At 50.3% G+C, this 7,664-nt stretch overlaps 1 long non-coding RNA gene and 1 pseudogene across 1 annotated transcript; one reads left to right on the plus strand and one right to left on the minus strand.

Annotated features, from left to right (window-relative positions):
- Window positions 1–1,366: 1,366 nt before the first annotated feature.
- On the minus strand, window positions 1,367–3,109 carry LOC120709163. Its single transcript, XR_005689585.1, has 3 exons — window positions 2,670–3,109; window positions 1,988–2,401; window positions 1,367–1,814 (listed from the first exon to the last, which is right to left on the minus strand). It is a non-coding gene; the product is annotated as an uncharacterized LOC120709163 (long non-coding RNA).
- Window positions 3,110–3,270: 161 nt separating this feature from the next.
- Window positions 3,271–6,829, plus strand: LOC120710311 (annotated as a pseudogene).
- Window positions 6,830–7,664: the final 835 nt, after the last annotated feature.

The following is a 7,664-nucleotide window of genomic DNA, read 5'->3' on the forward strand; positions in this document are numbered from 1 at the left end:
GGAAGGGAGAGCGCCCCCGCGCGCCGCCGAGTGGCCTCCGCGGCGTGGAGGAGCGGGGAGGCAGCGGAGGGCCCTGGCCGCGGAGGGCTCGGCCGCGGAGTCGGCGAGCTCGGCCGCCGGGGAAGGACGGCACGGGAGAGGGGACCGGGCCACGACGCCGCCAAGCTCGACCCGCAGGGGAAGCTCGCCGAGGCCCGCCCTCCACTGGCGCTCCTTCGACGCCTCTGGCCGCTGCTGCTCCGCCCCGCAGCCGCGCCTCGCCTCGGACACGCCGTCGGGCGTGGTTGCGTGCGCCGAGCCCTCCGTGGCGCACGGCGCAAGGCGAGGCGAAGGCGGCAGCGGCCCGGCCTCTCTCCCCCTGCTCCGCCACGCACCGGCGAGCTCGAGCTCGATGGCCTGGAGCTCCGCGGCCTCGTGCGGACCGGCGGGGCAAAAGCGGCGGCGGCACACGGCGGGGCGGAGGCGCGGCGCGCGGCACGAGCGGGCCGGCCGGGCGAAGCGGCGGCGGCTCTGGTAGCGGCGGTTGGGGATGGCGCGCCGAGGCCGTGGGCGCGCACTCCTCCCCCCCGCGGAGTTCTCCTCCCCCGCGGTGAGGCGGGCCGCGTGCGGGACGGCGGCGCCCCCTCCAGCTTGCCCCGCGCAGGCAAATGCGTCGGAGGAGAGAGGGAGCGCATTTTTCCATCGCCTCTCTCCTCCGAGGCATTCTGCCTCTCCGTTTGCATCTCTTGTTGGAGATGGTTGCATTCGCTACAGTACCCGGTGGTGAGGCAAAAATGGAATTGCCTCATCCGATGCCTCACATGTTGGACTCAGTCTTAAGGATGATCGAGCCGCTGCCAACTGCATCTAGGGACTTGGGCGATGGTCGGGTGTTGTGCACGCTAATCTTGTTTATGTTGGTGCCAATTTTTATAAAGAAATAATTTGCGTTGGGGAGTATATATATATATATATTCAGAGCTAATCTCCACCCTGGGTATGGAATAGGCTATTCCATACCCGAGCCGCCCGAGCCGTGCGTCCGCGCGCTCCGTCCGGACGCATTCGCCTGGCCGGTTTTTCCCGTGCTGTATTTTCTCCTCCCCGTCCCACGTCTTGGCGAGCAGTTGGAGACTGCGACCTGACGGGCCCGCACCGTCTCTGTCTCTAGCTTGTCGTCAAGTCCCTGGTTTTTCCTTGACGCACCGCTCATGCTGGCGTGTGCCTTCTATCCTACCTACAGTAGTATAATTTTGTCTTTGGTATTTCCTCATGGATTACAGGCACAGCAGTTTAACATTCTGGTCTACAGTAAAAATAATTCTAAATACATGTAAACTTTTTCCCCTTCAGAATATATACACGGCAAGGTGCTAGGAAAAGAAGATTGAGGACACAATATACTAAAAACTTTTATTCTATAAAACGGATAACAGCGGGATTCGTTCTAAGAAATACTACATATACACCATCTATCTAATCTATCCCTATGCTGTTTTGGTATGCTGCTACCGCTGCTGCTGTAGTTTCTTCCATGGATGTCTCTTCAGCATCTGAAAATGTCTCCACGACACCTTTTCCAGCTCCCAATCTTGCTCTCCTCTTGACGGCCTCTTGCACCTTCTGTGTCAACTCAACATGGGGATATTTACCCAAACACTGATCATGCATCAGTGATGATTCATCTAATCATCCACCAAAAGCACACATACACAACGAGTAAGAAATGATGATGGTCAACAGTCAACACACTAATCTGCCTGCCATGTTTGCTAGGCTACAACATCCACTCTCGGCGTAGCTCACCCTTTCCATTGTGTCGGTGTGCATCAACTCTGAATTAATAATAAATTGTGAAGAACAAGGATACTATAAAATTAAACTATATACATTGATAAATTGTGATGACTAAGTAGATTACATAGTTACAGTTCATAAACAGAATCGATGGATGCTAGTTATAATCAAAGTACATGATAGGAAAACAATAACTTAAAATGCAACATACCACTAAGTTCATAGCATATTGGCATTTGCTCAAGCACTTGACGTGCAACGAACACTGATGTAACCAGATACGCTATTCCCTGCTCCACCTGATACAGATGAGGAGAGAAGAGATAGTAGCACAGTATCCTCGTTCCTTGCTCCACCTGATACAGATGAGGAGAGAAGAGACATTGGTACAGTATCCTCACCGTGAAGCATCGTAGTTCGCGGCCATCATTCTTCGACTACGGCACCAGCAGCAACTCCACAGTACTTGGTGTGACAACGTCTCGCGACAGCCTCCTCACCTCGTGCCCCAAATGTGCTACTGCAGCCTACTGCGGCAGGTGCAGGCGGCCTCACTCGCCCTGCGGCAGACGGACACCGACGAATTCGATAGCATGCCGCTGGCAGCGCTGTCCAATTCATGGTACTGCAGATCAAATTTGAATATGAAAAAAAGTCAGATGTTAATAAATCAAAAGGCAAACAAGCAAAAGGACCACGCAACTACGAGACTGCAATAATCTAAGGCTAATATTGTTCTACCACCTTCAAAAAATCATCGGTACCTCCATGGAAAATTAGTCAAAATCAACTGAAATTATAGAGGAGAAGAATAGAGGGCATGGGCATCTACGCTACGGAAGAATAGTCCATCAATCCAAATAAAATGCACACCAAAGCGTAGGGATATGAACCTGACGCCACGGAGAAGAATGCCCCGAAATGCGATTTCAGTCCAGGCGAGCGGGATTGGAAGGGGAACTGAACAGGAAATTGGAAGCTGCTTCAAACGGCTGCTCGTGGAGGCGGTCGTCCTCGTCGGGGTGGTACGGAAGCCGTCGGCGCAGCGCCTCGCCGGGACGGCGCGAGGGTCGACGATGCCGAGACGCGCCGGGATAAGGGTGTTGCGGCGCCGGGATTGGGGGCGCATCTGGGGGTGAAGGAGCGGCGACGACCGCCGGGACGGCGCGAGGGAGGACAACGGGATTGGGGGCGCGTCCGGGGGAAGAGGCGACGGCGCGCGTCTGGGGGCGGCGGCGGCAGGGGTCCGAGCGGTAGTTGCTGCAGCACGGGGTGGTGGGAGCTAGGCGTCGTGGGTTAGTGGGGAGGAGGTAGTGGGGGCGAGTCAAACCGGGGCGGGCCCGGGGAAGGAAAAACCGGGAGCAGCGAATCGGATCGGGTGCATAGGGTGGCCTGGGTATGAAATAAGCTATTCCATACACAGGAGATCAAATAGACCTATTATATATATATATATATATATATCACGAATTTTGAGTGCCTGCGCCCGTAAGACCGGGGTTCGGGGTGCGCGTCCACACCTGCGCCCGCGGCGACGCCGACCTGCTGGAGTGCCTGCGCCGCTGGGGCGCCGACGGCCGCCTCGCCCGCGCCGCGTCATGGGGACCGCCTGCGACGTCGCGGTGCGCGCCGACCGGGAGCGGCTCGTGAGGAGCTGGGCGGCCGGCTCGACATCCTCGTCAACATCGTCGGGACCGGGCAGACCATGTTCCGGTCCGCCACGGAGACCACGGCGGAGTTCTACGCGCGCCTCATGGCCACCAACCTCGAGTCCTGCTTCCACCTCGCGCAGCTCGCGCATCCACTCCTCGTCGCGGCGGCGTCAGGCTGCGGCGACGCCAACAGCGTGGTCAACATCTCCTCCATCGGCGGGATTATCTCCTACCCGGCGATGTCCGTGTACGCGGCGACCAAGGGCGCCATGAACCAGGTCACCCGTAGCCTTGCCGTCGAGTGGGCCAAGGACAACGTGCGCGTGAATTGCGTCGCGCCGGGTGGCATCCGTGTAACACCCCGGGTGTTAATCACCTATAATTAATTTTAATCATGGCTGTTAGTTTTAAATTTAGACGACAAATCCCCTAGTTAAAACTTTGCTGTTTAACTCGGGCCGGACCGGTTCGACCGGTGTGAGTCGCCGGTCAGACCGGTTGTTCCGGACGGTCCACGGTCATTAAAATGGAAAGCAACCTCACTATCTCTATCTCTCTCACTCTCTCTCCCCCACGTGCACTCCCTCTCCCTCTCACTCCCTCACCGTGCACTCCCTCTCCCTCACGAGCTCTCCCTCTCCCCCAAGTCCTACACTTCAAATCCTCCACTCCGACTCGATCTCAAGGCCAAGGGAGCTTCAAATCGGTGTGGGGGACCTTCCTCTCTGTGTGCTCCTCCCCGTGGAGCTTTCGATTTTTGAGTTCTTCGTGCAAGAAAAGCTCATTCAAGGTACTCCAACTTGTGCCGGCCCGATCTATCTTTTTAGGAGGTTCTAAGTGTTTTCCTTTGCTCAATCGTCTCTATATGCATCCCTCAACTTTCCCCAAACCCCGGCCGAGATCATCCCCGACCGAATCAACAGGAATCGACCCTCCTCCGGCCGTTCACCATTGGAGCCTTTCGAAGCTTGGGGCCACCATCGATCTGCTCCCTCCAGCCGTTTCTCCTTGCCCCAGACCCCAAGAATCGACTCCCCGGTGAGCCCTCAACCTTCCCAGCCCGTTTCCCCATGATTTTCTCACCGGAACACTGCCACACGCCGCCCGCGCGCCCAGGTCCGGATCATCTGGCCTAGGGCCGGATCATTCGGCACCTTCCAGTGGCAAAAGCAACTATTGGGCCGGATCATCCGGCCTATGGTCGGATCATCCGATCAGCACAGACCTTTAGTGTTTGTAAAATACGTAGAAAATTGTAAAAAAATGATAAAAATACAAAACTAGTTTTGTTAGCTTCGTATTTTTATTCTCTATATAATAGAACTATAAAATGTGTTATTTGACAAATTTTACTATGTATATTTAATTATGCTAGATAAAATGCTTCTATAGTTTGTAAATGCATAATCGGAGCTAGGAAAGTGCTAAAAATATAAAATCAGTTGGGTTAACTTTGTTAGACTCGTGTAAGGTTTAATTAACCTCCGTTTATGTAGTTGTTTAGGTTTAGGTAATAGTGACTTTGTGTTTGTATGGCTGCACTTTTTGTTGCATCATCCATGCATTTATTCATAGGCATTATTGCACCTCATTTAGGTACGCTAGATATACGTGTGGATGCAACGTGTGGACGTGAAGCACGTGGTGTTGGAGCCGAACCACAAGACGGAGTTCGGTGGACATCTCCAGAAAATGGAAGGACCCGCTGAAGCAATCGAAGACCCGGCCCAAAGTCGGAAGGGCCCAAGGCCGAAAATAATATTAGCACTAACTTAGTGTTACCCTCAGACAAGCCCCGGTGCTTGTCCTACTATTTCAACCTATGAATCATTATATATGATTATTACTTGTGCATTACGTTTCAGGAGTTGTTTGAAGCCTTAGATGCATGATCCCTATATTTTTCTAGGTCTTATACTAGTATGGATAGGTCGGTAGCACTGCTATGCTTAATAGGGCTCGATAGAAATCGAGTGACTTTTCTGTCACTCGCGAGATATAGGATGTCTTTATATTACATTATATGGTTTACTATATTCAAGATGGAATGAATGGAAATTGGAGACCGGACGGAGAATGATGACGATGTATAGGTATGGCAGCAGGACAGGGTTCTTGGGTGCCTTAGCTCCGTCTGTGTCAATTAAGGACCGTTCCGTTGTCGGCTGTGCTGATCGGGGATTGAATTGTACTAACCGCATACCGGGAGTAGGATGTAGTCGAAACCGGTAAGTCTAGTACTGCCTCGCGTCGAAAGTACAGAACTTCATCACCACCCCTTAGGGCAAGTCGAGTAGTCGCGGAGAATTGGGATGCATGTGTTTACTTTTGGTGGTCTCTCATTGAGCTCGACTGACTATATGTAGGTGGGGCGGTTCTGTAGTTCGAGGCGGGGAGGGAAAGAGTTGGTGCGTGTGGTCCGACGGGGCTTATGCGTGCCGTGTTGGTTAGGTCCACATTGCAAGGTTAAATCGGATCGATTCGCCGTGTCTCACGATTATGAGAGCCTTGATCTCTTGGTCACATCGTAGAAAAGAAATGGAGAAAAAGGAGATGTGATGCAATGAGGGCTGATGTTATTTAATTAATGGTTTGCTCAACTTGATTGTTGTAGATTTGCAGATCATAGATGATTTAGTAAATCTATTGATATAAATGGGAGCTAAAACTTGAAAAATAAGGATGCACTTCTAGTGATTTTTTGCAAAACAAACCACTGGCCAAAAAGCTTTGCGTGTCTAGATACGTGGGCTAAGTATACCCACTGGTCGGGTAAGTCTTGCTGAGTATTAGTTGCTCAGGGTTTGATGTTTACCCTATTTCAGGTATAAGAGCTAACCGGGATTCATATCGGTGGGCTCGATGTGACGACCTCATGTCTTCATAGTTACTGTTTTATTTCATTTTATTTCGTTTGCTTTCTAATGAAAAATATCCTCAGGTTAGACTCTCTTCCGCTGCTATTATTCATTATGTGCACTTTAATGTGAAAAGTCATTTTGTAAATATCTTAATATAATTTATTATTTTTGTAAGATTTTATCATGCTGGTACCGTTTGCGCTCGCCGTCGTGCGGGACTTTTTGTGTGTTTCGATCGGCCTGTGGGTTGAAAACAACATATCAAGTTACATTTAATTAAGCTAATACGACTGATATATTCAAATAATGGCGGTTACACTTAATTAAATATTTTAACTCGGCTGGTCTGTCACACTTCGGACCGGCATTGTCAGCGGCAGCGGCTTGAAGCTGGACCCGGAGGTGGCGCGGGTTCCCCTGCACCGCATGGGTGAGCCGGAGGAGATCGCATTGCTGGTCGCTTTCCTCTGCATGCCGGCCGCCTCCTACATCACCGGGCAGGTCATCTACGCCGACGGTGGTCGCACCATTGCTGCCTAGCCAGTAGGCCTTGCAAGCTGCTGTTAGCTGCATCGACGACGCTTGAATTGGCTATAGCAAGATTAAACTTCTGGTCTCGTACTTTCATTTTCTGATAAATTTAGGATCCATCTATTCCTTACTCGACTGATTTGGAGTCTACCATCACTCGAGTGTTTCTGACGCTCAAATTACTCAAAATTACCAAAAAAAAAGGTCGAGTTAAACAGAGGTAGCCATCACCCGAATTTTGTATCCATCCGATCAAAAACTAACGTACCAAAATAAAACAGGAAGAAAATCGAAAATATGAACATAAATTCATGACAAAAATAGTAAAAAAAGACTGAAAAACATACTAACAAAACACATAAATTTTATAGATCACAAAAAATAGAAATTTAATGGAACCTTTGAAAATCCATCAGATGCAAATGCAAGGTTGACCAAATTTAACTCAAAACAAACCTAATGTGACATGTAAATATAAATAGAGGAGTATAAGAAGTAAATGACTGTCTGAAATCTGCAAGAGGTAACCTTACAGTTGACTTTTTCAACCTAAGAAGTGTTTAGAGCATGACAATGGGAATTAACAACTACCTCGCTCAATGGTCCAGATTTATAACATCTACCAGTAATTCAATAATATATCAGGTTCAATTTTCAGGTAGGTGAAGTCACAGGATACCTCTCTCTCTCTCTCTCTTAAAAAGAGCAAATGCATGAATCTAGCAAGAGGCGATTCTTCTTTTTTCTTTTTTCTTCTTATCGAATGCTTAGAAAAGCTTGCCATGTTCACCATTGTATTAGAGAAATCTAGCTACATCCGTTGCTACCCTATTTTAGGAGTAGC

Source organism: Panicum virgatum, chromosome 5K, assembly GCF_016808335.1.
Source record: "Panicum virgatum strain AP13 chromosome 5K, P.virgatum_v5, whole genome shotgun sequence".
NCBI lineage: Eukaryota > Viridiplantae > Streptophyta > Magnoliopsida > Poales > Poaceae > Panicum > Panicum virgatum.